This window comes from Cupressus sempervirens, chromosome 5, assembly GCF_028749045.1.
Source record: "Cupressus sempervirens isolate cs-2001-9-10 chromosome 5, ASM2874904v1, whole genome shotgun sequence".
NCBI classification, from domain to species: domain Eukaryota; kingdom Viridiplantae; phylum Streptophyta; class Pinopsida; order Cupressales; family Cupressaceae; genus Cupressus; species Cupressus sempervirens.
In genome coordinates this window covers 632,143,818-632,158,072 of record NC_143122.1, presented here as the reverse complement: position 1 = coordinate 632,158,072, position 14,255 = coordinate 632,143,818, and positions in this window count along the sequence as shown.

Here is a 14,255-nt window from a genome sequence, read left to right as displayed (position 1 = left end):
TTTCAGCATAATGACATAGAGTGGGTAGTAGAATTTTTGACTATGCTAGCTTCATAGGAGCCATAGGTGAAGAGTCATCCACTAGATATCCAGGAGATACTTGAATGGCACACTAAGGTATTTGGTGAGATTCTGCATGGGGTTCCTCCTAATAGAGGGATAGATCATGTTATTGAGCTCGAAGAGGGAGCCAAACTAGTTATGATTACTCCATATCATCATTCTAAGAAACACAAGGATGAGATAGAGAAGGAAATTAAGGAGTTGTTGGAGATGGGGCATATCAGGCCTAGTAAGAGCCCCTTTGCTTCAGCAGTAGTGTTGGTAAAGAAGAAGGATGGAACATTGTACATGTGCATCGATTACAAGGCATTAAATAAGAAGACCATTAAGAATAGATATCCCATCCCATGAATAGATGAGTTGATTAATGAGTTACATGGTGCATGTTTTTTTACAAAGATTGATCTACAGTCAGGGTATCATCTGATCAGGATGAGGGACAAGGACATTGAGAAGATAGCTTTTTTGGTGTCACTATGGCCACTTCAAATTTTTGGCTATGCGATTTGGGCTAACCAATGCATTTTGGCTATGTGATTTGGGCTAACCAATGCCCCTGCTATGTTCTAGAGTTGCATGAATCAAGTATTTAGGGAGCAGCTTAGGAGATTTGTCTTTGATTTTCTTTGATGACATTTGCCTTCAATAAGACTTGGGAGGAGAATTTACAACATCTTGAGATGGTGTTTTCTACTTTGGAGAAACAGTCACTATATGCCAAGGAATTTAAGTGTGAGTTTGGGATGATTGAGCTACTATATCGTGGGCATATCATCAATACAGATGGAGTTTGGGTAGATCTCAAAAAGATTAGGGCTATTGTTGATTGGCCTACTCCTACGAATCTTACATAGCTTAATAGGTTCCTTGGTCTTTGCAATTTTTATCGAAGATTTGTTAAGGGATTTTCACAAATTGTTGCACCCTTGATAGACCTTACTAGGAAAGGGGCCTTTGCATGGATAGAGGCAGCTCAGAGAAGCTTCGATCATTTCAAGAAGGTGATGTCATCATGTCCAATACTAGCTCTACTAGATTTCATGAAACCATTTTAGCTTCATTGTGATGCGTCAGGAGATGGGATTGGGGTAGTCTTAATGCAGGAGAATCATCCCTTTTTTTTTAAGAGCAGGAAGCTCCATGGAGTGGAGAGGAGCTATTCCATCTATGATCAGGAGATGTTGGTTATTCATGCATTGGCTAAGTTTTTTGCCCTACCTAGTTGGGGGAAAGTTTTTTCATCAAAATTGATCACAATAGCATCAAATACCTCATAAGCTAGCATGATTTGAATGATAGACAACAAAAGTGGATTACAAAGTTATAGGCCTATGACTTTGACATTGAGTTTTCCAAAGGTAAGAAGAATGTGGTAGCGGATTCTTTATCCAAGAGACCTCATATTTGTGCTCTAGCTGAGATTACAAGAGATTGAAGAAATAAGATTACAACAGAGTATGTGAGGGACACTTAGGCTTCTAGAGTGATTGTAGGCAGCATACAACATGATTGTTATGTGGTGATTGATGGATTGATTAAGTTACAAGGTAGGATATATTTGATTCCTTCATCATAGTTTAGCAAGATAATACAAAAGGAATTTCATGATGCACCTATAGCTAGACATTTGGGGGTCTTTAAGACCTATAGGTAGATCCGTGAGTAGTTCACATGGAAAGGGCTCAAGGATGATGTTCGAAATCATGTCAGGGAGTGTGCAGTTTGTCAATAGAATAAGGGAGAACACACATATCCTACAGGGTTGTTATAGCCTTTTTCCATTCCAGCTAGTAAATGGGAAAGTATTTCTATGGACTTCATCACTGGGTTACCAAAGGTATAGGAGAAAGATTACATCTATGTGATAGTTGATTGATTGATGAAGTTTGCTCACTTCTTTGCTATTCCATCCACTTACACAATAGTGGTGGCTAATATTTTATTCAAAGAGACATTTAGGTTACATGGGCTAACTATTTTTATTTTCAGTGATTAGGATAGTAAATTTATGAGTACTTTTTGGTAGGAATTGTTTAGGTTGTGTGGTACAGATCTTACACCTAGCACTAGTTATCCTCCATAGACATATGGGCAGACAGAGATTGTGAATAAATGGGTGGAAGGATATCTGAGGAATTATGTGACTACACAAAAAAGGGCTTGGGTCAAATGCCTACATATGGGAGAGTATTATTATAACACCACTTATCATATGTCCATCAAGATGATTCCATTCATGGCACTGTATGGTTATGAAGCACCTAGTTTCATGGATCTAATTTTGGGGGATAGTAGAGTGCCCAAAGAAAAACACTTCTTGTAGGATAGTTAGGATATTTTGAGGGTGCTCAAGGGGAATATATAGCAAGCCCAAAATTAACAAAAATTTTATGCTGACCAGCATCAGATAGAGCGCAATTTTGAGGTTGGGGATATGGTTTACTTGAAGCTACAACCATACTGACATTCATCACTCAAGAAGAGTAGAGCACAGAAGTTGAAGCCTAGGTTTTATGGCCCCTATAGAGTGATTTGAAAGGTGGACAAGGTTGCTTATGAGATTGAGCTTCCAGAGGGCAGTCTAGTGCATAATGTGTTTCATGTGTCGAGGCTTAGGAAAGCCATCGATCAGAGAGTTGTGCCTTTTGTAGAATTGCCACCATTAGATGAGGAGGGAAAGCTCATATTAATTCCTAAGGCTATTCTAGATACTAGGAAAAGGACTCTGTAAAAGTAGTTGATTAAATAATATTTAGTCAAGTGGAGATACCTTCCAGAGGAAGATGCTACTTGGGAGAGTGAGCAGGTGCTACAACAAATAGGAATGAGATTGCTTGAGGACAAGAAATTTCAAGGAGGGCGAACTATAATGTCCCCATATTTTTATCAACTAAGTGGAGTTCTTAGCCTTCACATTCTCCAAAGGCTAAGTGGAGAAATAAGGTGAAATTGATTAAATTAATTTCTTATAAAGTCATTAAATAAATTAAAAGTAAAAGGTGACTTTATATTTAATTAATTTAATTATTTATTGTATTACAAGGGAGAAGCTTCTAGAGAGTGAACTAATTATTGAGGGGGAAGCCTCTAGTAATTTAATTTTCTAGTAGCACAATTAATTATTGTATTGCAAGGGAGGAGTTTCTAGAGAGTGCATTAATTATTGGAAGGGGGAAGCTTCTAGTAAATAATATTTAATTCCCTTCTAGAAGGGTGTAGGGAAAGTATAAATAGAGGTGGTAACTTCATTGTTTAGCATCAAATAATGGTGAATTGCATTTGATAGGAAGTTGGATGTACAATTATGTTCTTGGCATTAGAGGATGTTCATCCTCTCTTGTGACATTCTAGACATCATTCCCTTGGGGTTTGGCCTTTGGAATGCATTTCTATCAACTCATTTATAGGCAGCTTGGACACATTTCTAGCTATAGGCAAATTGGGTGTAATTAACATTAAAATCTCTTTCAGCAATTGGTCTAGTTCTTGGGCATTTCTAGGGTGCCCATTATAGCATTTCAATTTGTTCCTATGGCCTTGAAAAATATACTATGTGATGTTCTCTATTCTCATGTACAATAATAAGGGGAACAAATTGGGAAAAAAATGGCATCCTTTGAGACGAAAACCAGGGTTTGGCAGAGATGCCTTAATGGCGCCATAGATATGCAGAGTTGAAAAAGTCAGAGTGAATAGGTTATTCCAGTCGAGGGCACATGGGTAGACTAGTTTGGATGGCAGGGCATATGGAGGCTCAAGGTAATTTTCTAATATCCCCTGGGACATACATATTAATGATAGGAGGCCTTCATGATGGATTGGTAATTGACGGGGCTGGGTTTTTCAAAATGATCAAAGGCCTGGGAGGAAGGGGAATCAGGCTTCTCATCATTTTAATGGAGATTTAGCAATACCTCATCATTTAAACTTTGATTAGATTGAACAAAAGTTTTGGCAACCAAAACAAGTCCAACAAGAGAAAATGGCGATAGTGGATATGTCTTATGATGCCTTAAAGAAAAATATTTGTAGGGTTTCTACTCTCCTAGTGCAAAATCCTTTCTGGAGTGAATCTATTAAACGTCTTCCATGTAGGGCTTTGTTTATATAATGGTTAGGACCTTGGCCTTCTATAAGGAAAATTTAGGATTCATTGAATGCTAAATGGGGTGAAAATTTGGTGCTCAAGCCTTTAGCTAATGATTTTTTATGGTAATTTGTTCAACACCTAATGAAAAGAGGGCCATCTTGAGTGGAGGCCCATATATGTTGGATGGAAAAGGTTTCTATGTATGTGACTAGTGGCCAAATTTTAATCCAAAGATAGAAAAGGTGAAGGAATTTTTGATCTGGGTTAACCTAAAAAATTTGTCATGGGAATACAAGGATGAGGAAACCCTACAAATGATCGAGAATAGTTTAGGGGTTTTCATTAAATCAGAAGAATCATTGGAAAAGAATCATTTGTATCAGTATTCAAGGTTTCTAATTAAGATGCAAGACTACTATATGTGCCTAACCAAATTGCTATTTTCACTCCAGAAGGGGAATTTGTTGTTGTCATTGACACTGATTACATTGATCATGTTACTCTTCAAGAGTAGATTGGTAAAGGGAAAGGACAAATGGAGAACTATTGTTTGGATTTCATGAAGTATATTGAGCGACATAGGGAAATTATTCCCTCGTGGTCTATTTCTTTTGAGGAGGAAATGATTTACAGATCCAAAAAAAAAGTGGATTACATTGATGGCTTGGAGATTAGCTCTAGTAATGGTGGTCAGGGTCTAGGTGTAGGTCAAACTTGTGGGACCCAGTCTACATAGGTTGTTACAAAGACCCCTTACTGCCAGTAGCTTAATATCTAGGGAGCCTAGAATATTGTTCCTACACCTTAGGGTCTAAATTTATATGTTTTGAATACTTTTGACAAGAATGTCGGTGAGGATGGTAAACAAGTTCTGGATGTGAGAGAGTTAGCGCCATAGAGGGAGGATTGTGTTAATGAGGTGGTAGGGGAGGCTTCAATACTAGTGGGCAAGGATTGGGTGGAAGATGAAATCTAAAAAGATATAAAAATATCCCCAATCAAAACTTTGGAGTCTTTTCTGAATAGTGAGAAGGAATGTAGGAGGGATGCCCTAAATTCTAAATCGAAGTTTACGTGTGATGAGGATTTTGGGGTAGATGAGTGTGGGGTTATGGATTCATTGGTGATTGTTACATATTGTGCCCCCACCAAATTTTCTAATTTTAAATACTTGCCCGCCCAACGGTCACTTCTCAATTTAATGTTATTTTAAACATCCCAAGAATATCAAAAAAATTAAATGGTTGAACCTTATGATATTCCTTATTTCTTAGTTTTATGCGAGCCCGCAAGTCCCCATCATTGAATCTTGAAATATCCATGGTCGGCACTATCTCACTATGGGAAGTTGCATGCTATTTTTCCATAGTCACATAGCGCCTTTTGGCTACGTGTTAGGTGGGTCCTCCTTTTCCTTGTTATTTCTCCAGTGTTGGGTTTTTCTAAATCAATGGTGGGCACTATGGCGCTATCAAAAAATCTATGTTCCTTGCCGTTAGCGACATAGCACCCAAATGGAAAATGATACTGCAGCGACATCAGAAGGAAGGTGGGTCCCAAGCATGCCCTGTCAGATATCAGCGATAAAATTTGGCACACACGGTGGGGCCTTAGGCAATGTGGAAGGATGATTGTGCTCAAAATGAGGTTTTGATTCATCACCAGCTGTGCAGATCTTTTGTTGTCAGCAGTAGCCTAGACCCATGCCCCTTTCAAATGCACGAAGATTTCCTCACCCTTTGATCAATCTGGATCAATGGTTGGCACTATCTCGCTATAGGAAGCTACAAGGGTATTATCCATAAAGACCTAGCACCTCGATGATGCGTGGCACAGATGATGTAATGGGCATGCCCTTCTCCAAAGTAATATTACGGCTCATCCTCGGTGGTAGTTGTCAAGCGGCTCAACCTTTCTCTATTTTCTCTGTAATTGGTCTGCAGATTCTCAGTGTAAATTCCCCTGTGCCTCTAAACTACATGATTTTCTGTCTTATCTCTTTCAGCCATTGGTATGAAAGTGAAAGAACTCTTTGCCTATTACTGGTGTTTTGTAGAGATCTATGATCTACATGATTATATCTCCTTGGCCTATGAATGATGATATAAGTGAATCTCTCTTTCCTTGTTTAACTCATCTTGGTCTTCTAATCTACATGTGATTATTAGATTAAAACAAGTCTGAATGTGTTTATCCTTAGTTTCATTCTGGTTCAAAAGTGCATATATGGGCAGAGATTGGTCTTAACACTCTATTTTGGTGCATCACCTCTTTAGATTAGACTAGGTATATTTTCTTTCATGGTCTCCTTCTCCCTTTCCTCTCCAAGAGTAGTTAGGTGCATCCTGATAGTAAGAGGAAGCCGGCCTTCTCCGAAGACTCAACCTCATAGTTCAAGTCCCAGAGCTTGGAGGTTGTTTCCATATTTCACTAGGTTGTCCTCATGCATAGGCTTTGGACAAGGGTGCAAACCTAAGTGACAATAGTTTTTGGCATGCCCGGTGGGACAACTTTTAAAAAAATTTCAAGCCTACTAGTGTCAAAAGGGAAGATTTCAAGATCAATACTGAGGAGATAGTACTGGCTTCGGTGTTTAAGCCTTCAAGAGGCTCATTCTTCAAAGTACTTGGCAACTCTGAGCTTCAAATACATATCTGGTTCCAAACCAAAGTTGCAGTGATTCATGCCAAGAGCTTAGAGGTAAGTTTCAGTATCAAGAGCTTTTATTTTCAAACCCTAGAAGAAGGAAGACTAGGATATTTTTATCACTAGTTAGGAGTGCAATAGTAACAAATACACCTACAAGATCTATCTCTACTCCTCCTATTGTTAGATCTTAGCCTAGACTACCATCAATCCATATCAATAGATCACTTGTCTATATGGTGTTGCCTAGAGCTCATACTTTTGCCATGTTTAATGGTGGGAGCCCTCTCTTATTAGCCCAAAGACATGACATACCAGTAGTTTCCCTCAAAAGTATACTAGAGTTTACTGGTGAAACTTCAATCTCTCCCTCAGAACACATTCAAGAGGTTGCAAATTTTTGTAATATCCATGGTATTATAGAGGATGATGTTGTAGTTAGGCTTCTAGCCTCATCCTTGAAAGGAAAGGCACTACAATGGTATAGAGGTTTAGCTCATGGTTCTATAATAGATTGGGATGGATTAGGAGCAAGATTGTGCAAACATTTTGAGGATAAAAGTGACTATTTATCACTTTTAGAGTAGTTGACTACTATAAAAAGAGCCCCCCATGAATGTATGACTGATTTTAATTATAGATTTCAAAAGACATGGGATAGAATACCTACTTCAGTGAAGCCTACCCCTGGTAATACCTTCTTGCATTACCTTAGAGCTTTTAACAATGATATTGCCACTACAATCCAAACTATGAGAGGAGATACCTTGACTAATGCTTATGACATAGCAATAAAATTAGAGAACATCCTAATACGAGGAGGAAAGCTAGCTCCAAGGCCTCCTATGCCTTTCTTCCCTGATGTTCCAAATCATCAACCAACAATGGCTCCTCTTCCCACAACTTCTACATCACAATCCCTTGTCCCAGTCCCTCAAGCTTCCACATCTTCAAATGGGATAGATGAAATCAAAGAGATGATGCAATATCTGATGCAAAACATGGATAAAAAGAAAAGAACCTAGAGAAAAGATTGCAAGATTATGGGAAGAAGCTAGAGGATAACTCCTCTATGATGCAGAAAGTAAGCAACAAGGTGGTGACTTTAGAAAGACAACAAGTCAAGGTAGTAAGCCTCATCAATTGCAATATCAAACTCCAAGCAGTGGTAGGCCTCCAAATCCTAATCATTGGAACAATTCTTTTGATCAGAGTAGGTAGGGTGGTCATGCTTCAACCTCAAATGTAAACCAAAGTAGGGCCATAGTCCCTCAAAACAATATGGCTCAAGATCAAGATTTTTGCCCCTCCTATAACTACTCATATCCCTATTGTATGTGTCAGAAGGCTGAATCTTGTATGGCTTTGACAGTCCAAGAACCTGTAGCAAAACAATCATACAAGGAGGACCAATTTAAAGATGTCTCAGATATGCAAAGATAGGGTGACTACTCTTTTATGAATCATCAGATGGAGGAGCATTGTAATGTAAACCAGGATTCCATTGCTCATAACACTAGAAGCAAAAGAAGAGCTATGGAAGATGTTGTCCCTCCTCCCAATTAGGCCTAAACTTCAAATGCAATATCTCATTAGCTAGAAGCAAATAATCAATCAAGTGCCTTTTAGTAGCAAAGACAAAATCATGGCAGAAAGGATGCAAGTGATCCTCAAGTTATTCCATCTCAACCTCATACAATCGCAGCTCCCAAGGGTTCTACCAAAACACCTACTATGCCATTCAATGTGGTAGAGAAAATGAAGAAGACAAATGTGAATATCTCCATGTGGGATGTCCTTGCTACTATACCCATGCAAAAGAAGTTGTTATAGCAAGAGCTAGAAAGAATCAAACCAAAGGATCAGCCACCTAGCATGGAAAGTGCCACAAGACTAGTACAACCATCAAGGGAGGTAGAAACAAGTAAAATGGTTAGACCTCCTCCATTCTATGTTTCTCTAATTATAGGGGGAAAACTAGTCCATAATTGCATGATTGATTCAGGGGCTAGCAGTTCAATGATGCCTAGGTGTGTTGCTGATGCTTTGGGAATGAAATATGAGCCCATTGTTAGGGATGTATTACAATTGGATGGTAGTACTGTCAAGATTGTAGGGATCCTTAGGAATGTGGAGATGGCCTTACACACAAGCCCTGGTTGTACTGTAACCCAAGATATCTCTATTGCTGAGGTCAAGCCATATTTTGCCATCTATCTGTCAAGAGACTTTACTGCTCAAATAGGTGGTTTCATATCTTCTGATTGGTCATATATGTCTTTTAAAATGAGATATGGATCCAATGCTTCAATTAGAGCAGAGCCTCAAGCCCTCCATCATACTGAATCTTACACCCCCAACCCCATCAACATGAATTGCCCTATTCTAGAGATGGATGGGAATGACATAGTGAATGAGCCCACCACTTCCCTAGTAGAGATACCTAATTTTTTCTTGGATGAATGGGCTAATGCATATCAATTTGACCCTATGTCAGAAAACCTTGAGACAGGTCTCGATACATATTGTATATTAGAGGAAGATGCTCTAGTTCCCAATCTTGTGGGTACTAAAGAAGATATGAATGGGATATGGAGTATGTACTTTGATGGATCAAGGAATAAAAATGGATTAGGGGCTAGTGTGATGTTAGTTTCTCCTGCACAAGTAAGGTACTACTTCTCCTTTAGGCTCCAATTCAGTTGCACTAATAATATAGCCGAGTATGAATCCTTGATTCAAAGTCTCCTACTTGCTCAAAAAAGAGGAATTCAAGCCTTAAGGGTGTATGGAGATAGTGAGTTGGTGGTTAATCAAGTGAGAAATCAGAATACCACCAAGAATGGTTTGCTCAAGTCTTATAAAAATAGGGTATGGGATTTTCTTGAAGGTTTTAATGCATTTAATATTCAAAGCATCCTTAGAAAAGAAAATAGACATGCTGATAGACTTGCAGCAATAGGTGCATCTTATGATGTGCCAGGGAATCTTAAGGAGGAGAAGAAGCAAAAAATTAGAGTGGTATTAAGGCCTGATATCCTTGATAACAACATCCATTGGCAAGTGTTTAAATTTGATGAGCAAATTGTCAGCTTCTTGCAGAATGAAGCAGAGCTTTCAGGTAGGAACCAGTTGAGACTGCAGGATCAATATAGTGATCAGATCATTCATCTCAGTTCTAACAAATTTCCTAAGGGTTTCATTACTCTAGAGAGTGTTTTTAATCCTAATGATCAAGCAAGAGGCAGAGCCATGAACCTAGCTACTGAAAAGGATGATCACATTCCAGTCATGATTGCAGATGGAAAGTCCTTAAACATGGGGAAGGTATGTTCTAAAATTGAACGAGAAAATTTTATTCATCTATGTCAAGAATTTAATGATGTATTTAGTTGGACATATGATGACTTAAAGGGCTTTGACCCAAGGTTGTTTCAGCACACCATAGATTTAATTAATGATGTAAAATTAGTAAGACAAAAATAGAGGCCAATGAATCCCAAGATTAAACCCCTAATGAGAAAAGAGCTATCCAAATTGATTGTGGCCCACATAATTTTCCCTATCAAACACTCATCATGGGTAGCAAACCTTGTCCCTGTTAGGAAGAAGAACAAAGAAATTAGATTGTGTGTGGACTTTAGGGACCTTAACCAAGCTTCCCTTAAAGATCACCATCCTCTCCCTTCTATGGAGCAGATTTTGTCCAAGGTCAGTGGTTCAAAGAGATTTTCATTTCTTTATGGATTTTTTGGCTACAATCAAGTGCTAGTTAAAGAGTCTGATAGATACAAGACTACATTCACCACTAAATGGGGTACCTATGCTTATTGTAAGATGCCATTTGGGCTAACCAATATAGCGGCTACATTTCAGAAGGAAATGGAGATGGCCTTCAAAGGATTGATTGAAAAGTTTGTCTTAGTTTACCTTGATGATATCACTGTGTATTCAAAGGATGTAGAAGATCATTTTGATCATCTAAGACAGGTATTCTTAAGATGTAGAGAGTTTGGAGTTTCCCTTAACCCAAGCAAGTGTCTCTTTGCTACTAACCAAGGAAAATTATTAGGACATATTGTATCTAAGGATGGCTTAACCATTGATCCAAAGAGAACAAAAGCAATACTTGCCCTTCCTCTTCCTAAACACAAGAAAGGGCTGCAAAGTTTCCTAGGCAGGATAAATTTTGTGAGAAGATTTATTCCAAATCTCGATACCATGGTGAAACCTCTTACAGCTATGCTCAAGAAAGGTATGGTCTTTGCATGGACCAAGGAAGCAAAAGAAATTTTTGAAGAGATCAAGGCAGCCATAGCCTTAGCCCCTACTCTCATGAATCCAAATTTTGAGAAGGATTTCATTCTTTATACCTTAGGTGGTGAGTCAAGTATCTCTGTTGTCCTGACTCAAAAAAATGACAAGAATGAAGAGCAGCCCATAGCCTTCTTTAATGAAGGGCTTAAAGAGTATGAAGATAAATATAGCTATGTAGAGAAGCAAGCCCTTGCAATCATCAGAGCTTTAAAGAAATTTAGACACATCCTATATCATAATAAGATTCATTTGTTAGTACCCCATGCCAGTGTGAAGGACTTCCTTTTGAGTAGGGATATCAATGAGAAGAGAGCTGGCTAGATTACTAAAGTAATGGAATATGATATTGACATTCAGATTACCAAGCTGGTAAGAGGGAGGGGGTTCTGTAAACAAATGTTATCATCTCAGGAACCTGATGAGGAAGCTGCTATGCTACTGACAGAGCAACAAGAGGTAAGAAATAGCGACCCAAGGAGTTGGATGGATGATATGATGAATTTCTTGTTAGGCAATGGACACCCTCAAGGATTAGAAAAAACTAAAAGGAGATAGTATAGATTATAGTCAATTCCTTATGGCATAGTTGACGGTGTCCTCTTTAGAAAAGATTTTAATGAAGCCCTATTAAGATGTCTTGATACAGACCAGGTTGAAAGAATGATCAAAGAACTTCATGATGGTCTTGATGGTGGCCACTTCTCAGCAAGGACAACTGCAATGAAGATCATGAGGGTTGGTTATTACTGGCAATCTCTATTTCATGATTGTCATAAGTATGTGAGGAAGTGTGAAAAATGTGTCTTATTCAGGTGGACCAGCCTTTTGCCCAATGGGGATTGGATTTCATAGGCCCTATCAATCCTCCTTCTAATTTAGGTCACAAATGGATTTTAGTTGCTACAAATTACTTCACTAGATGGACAGAGGCAGTTGCATTGAAGGATGCCATTGAATCTTCAATTGTTGAGTTCCTTGATGGAATTGTGACCAGGTTTGGTGCCCCTTCAACCATTATTTTAGATAATGCAAAGTCTTTTGTTGGAGCTCAAATTTGTGCATGGGCAGTGGATCATAATATCTATTTGAGCACATTCTCAAATTACTATCCTCAGGGTAGTGGTTTGGCTGAGTACTCCAACAAGGACCTGATCAGGATCATGAAAAGGACAATAGAAGATAACTAGAGGTTTTGGCATTAAAAACTGAGGACATCTCTATGGGCTGATAGAATAAAGCCTAAAAGGTCAATAGGAAATTCACCATTTGTGTTAGTCTATGACAGAGAAGCAAGGCTTCCAATTTTATTGGAGTTCCCATCCCTAGAGCTAGCTCATCAGCTAGAGTTGACTGGAGATGATGCGATGATAGTAAGAATGGCAGAGTTGATGGAGCTAGAAGAGAAGAGAACTAAAGCCCTGTAGACCCTAGAGGCACACCAGCAGCAAGTAAAAAAGAGTTTTGACGGGAAGGCTAGGGCCAGAATCTTCAAGGAGGGAGATTTGGTTCTGAAATGGGATGCAGATAGGGAAAAACTAGGAAGACACTCAAAGTTTGATGCACTATGGAGTGGCTCCTATCTAATTGTCAGTTGCAAATAGGCCAATGCTTTTCAGTTAAGTAGGCCTAGTGGTGAAATTTTGCCCATCCCAGTAAATGGGATTTATCTCAAACCATGCTTCTGATGAAGGTTGAAGGTTTCATGTATATAAGTAGAGTAGTTTCTTTTTTTTTAGCTCTCCTATTTTCCAAGAAGTGCACGAGCACAGCTATCTCTCTATGAGATAGCCATTTTTCTCAAATTTTTGTGGTTGTAGAAAGGAGGTTTTGGTCTCTGGTTCCAATTGACGAGACAAGGGTTTCAGGGTTTTGTCCTCTTAGAAGTAGGGTTAGGGTTTCACAGTATACATAGGATCCACATCTTTACGACTTTGTAGCCCAATGGATGCTTCAGGCCACTAGTCTTATGCATAGTGGGCTAGCATCCCCTATGAGTCGCCAGAAATGTTACATATTGTGCCGCCCACCAAATTTTTGAATTTTAAATACTTGTCCGCCCAACGGTCACTTCCCGATTTAATGTTATTTTAAAAATCCCAGGAATATTGAAAAAATTAAATGGTTGAGCCTTATGATATTCCTTATTTCTTAGTTTTATGCGAGCTCGCAAGTCCCCATCGTCAGATCTCAAAATATCCACAGTCGGTGCTATCTCGCTATGGGAAGTTGCACATTGTTTTGCCATAGGAACATAGCACCTTTTGGCTACGTGTCAGGTGGGTCTTCCTTTTCCTTATTATTTATCTGGTGTCAGGTTTTGCTAAATCAACGGTGGGTGCTATGGTGCTATCAGAAAATCTATGTTCCTTACCATTAGCGACATAATGCCTAGACAAAAAATGATACTGCGGTGACATCAGAAGGAAGGTGGGTCCCAAGCATGCCCCGTCAGATATCAGTGATGAAATTTGGCACACACGGTGGGACCTCAGGCAATTTTGGAAGGATGACTGTGCTCAAAATGAGGTTTTGATTCGTCGCCATCTGTGCAAATCTTTTGATGTCAGCAGTAGCCTAGACCCACGCCCCTTTCAAATGCATGAAGATTTCCTCACCCTTGCATCAATCTGGATCAACGGTTGGTGCTATCTCGCTATGGGAAGCTACGAGGATATTATCCATAGCGACATAGCACCTTGACAATGCGTGGCACAAATAACGTAATGGGCCCACCCTTCTCCAAAGTAATATTATAGCTTGTCCTTGGTGGCAGTTTTCAAGTGGGTCATAGTACAGTGGTGATATTTCATTGGTCCATTTAGCCAACTTAGTGTGTAGTTGTACAATTTTGTTGATCACCATAGATCTAAGGAAATCGACAGTAGGCGCTATCTCGCTATGGAAAGCTACGAGGATATTACCCATAGCGACATAGCACCATTGTGCCATGTGGATCAGTGGGGCCAGGTCTTGCCAAGATAAGGATGCCAGGTTGTGCCAATGGTTGACAAGTGTTTCATGGGCCCAGAGGTTTTAAGGAGATAGTGTAGTAATATGGCAAGTCTTCATGATCGTCAGATCATTCTAAATCCACGGTGGGTGCTATCTTGCTATGGGAAATTGCTCAGAGGATACGCAT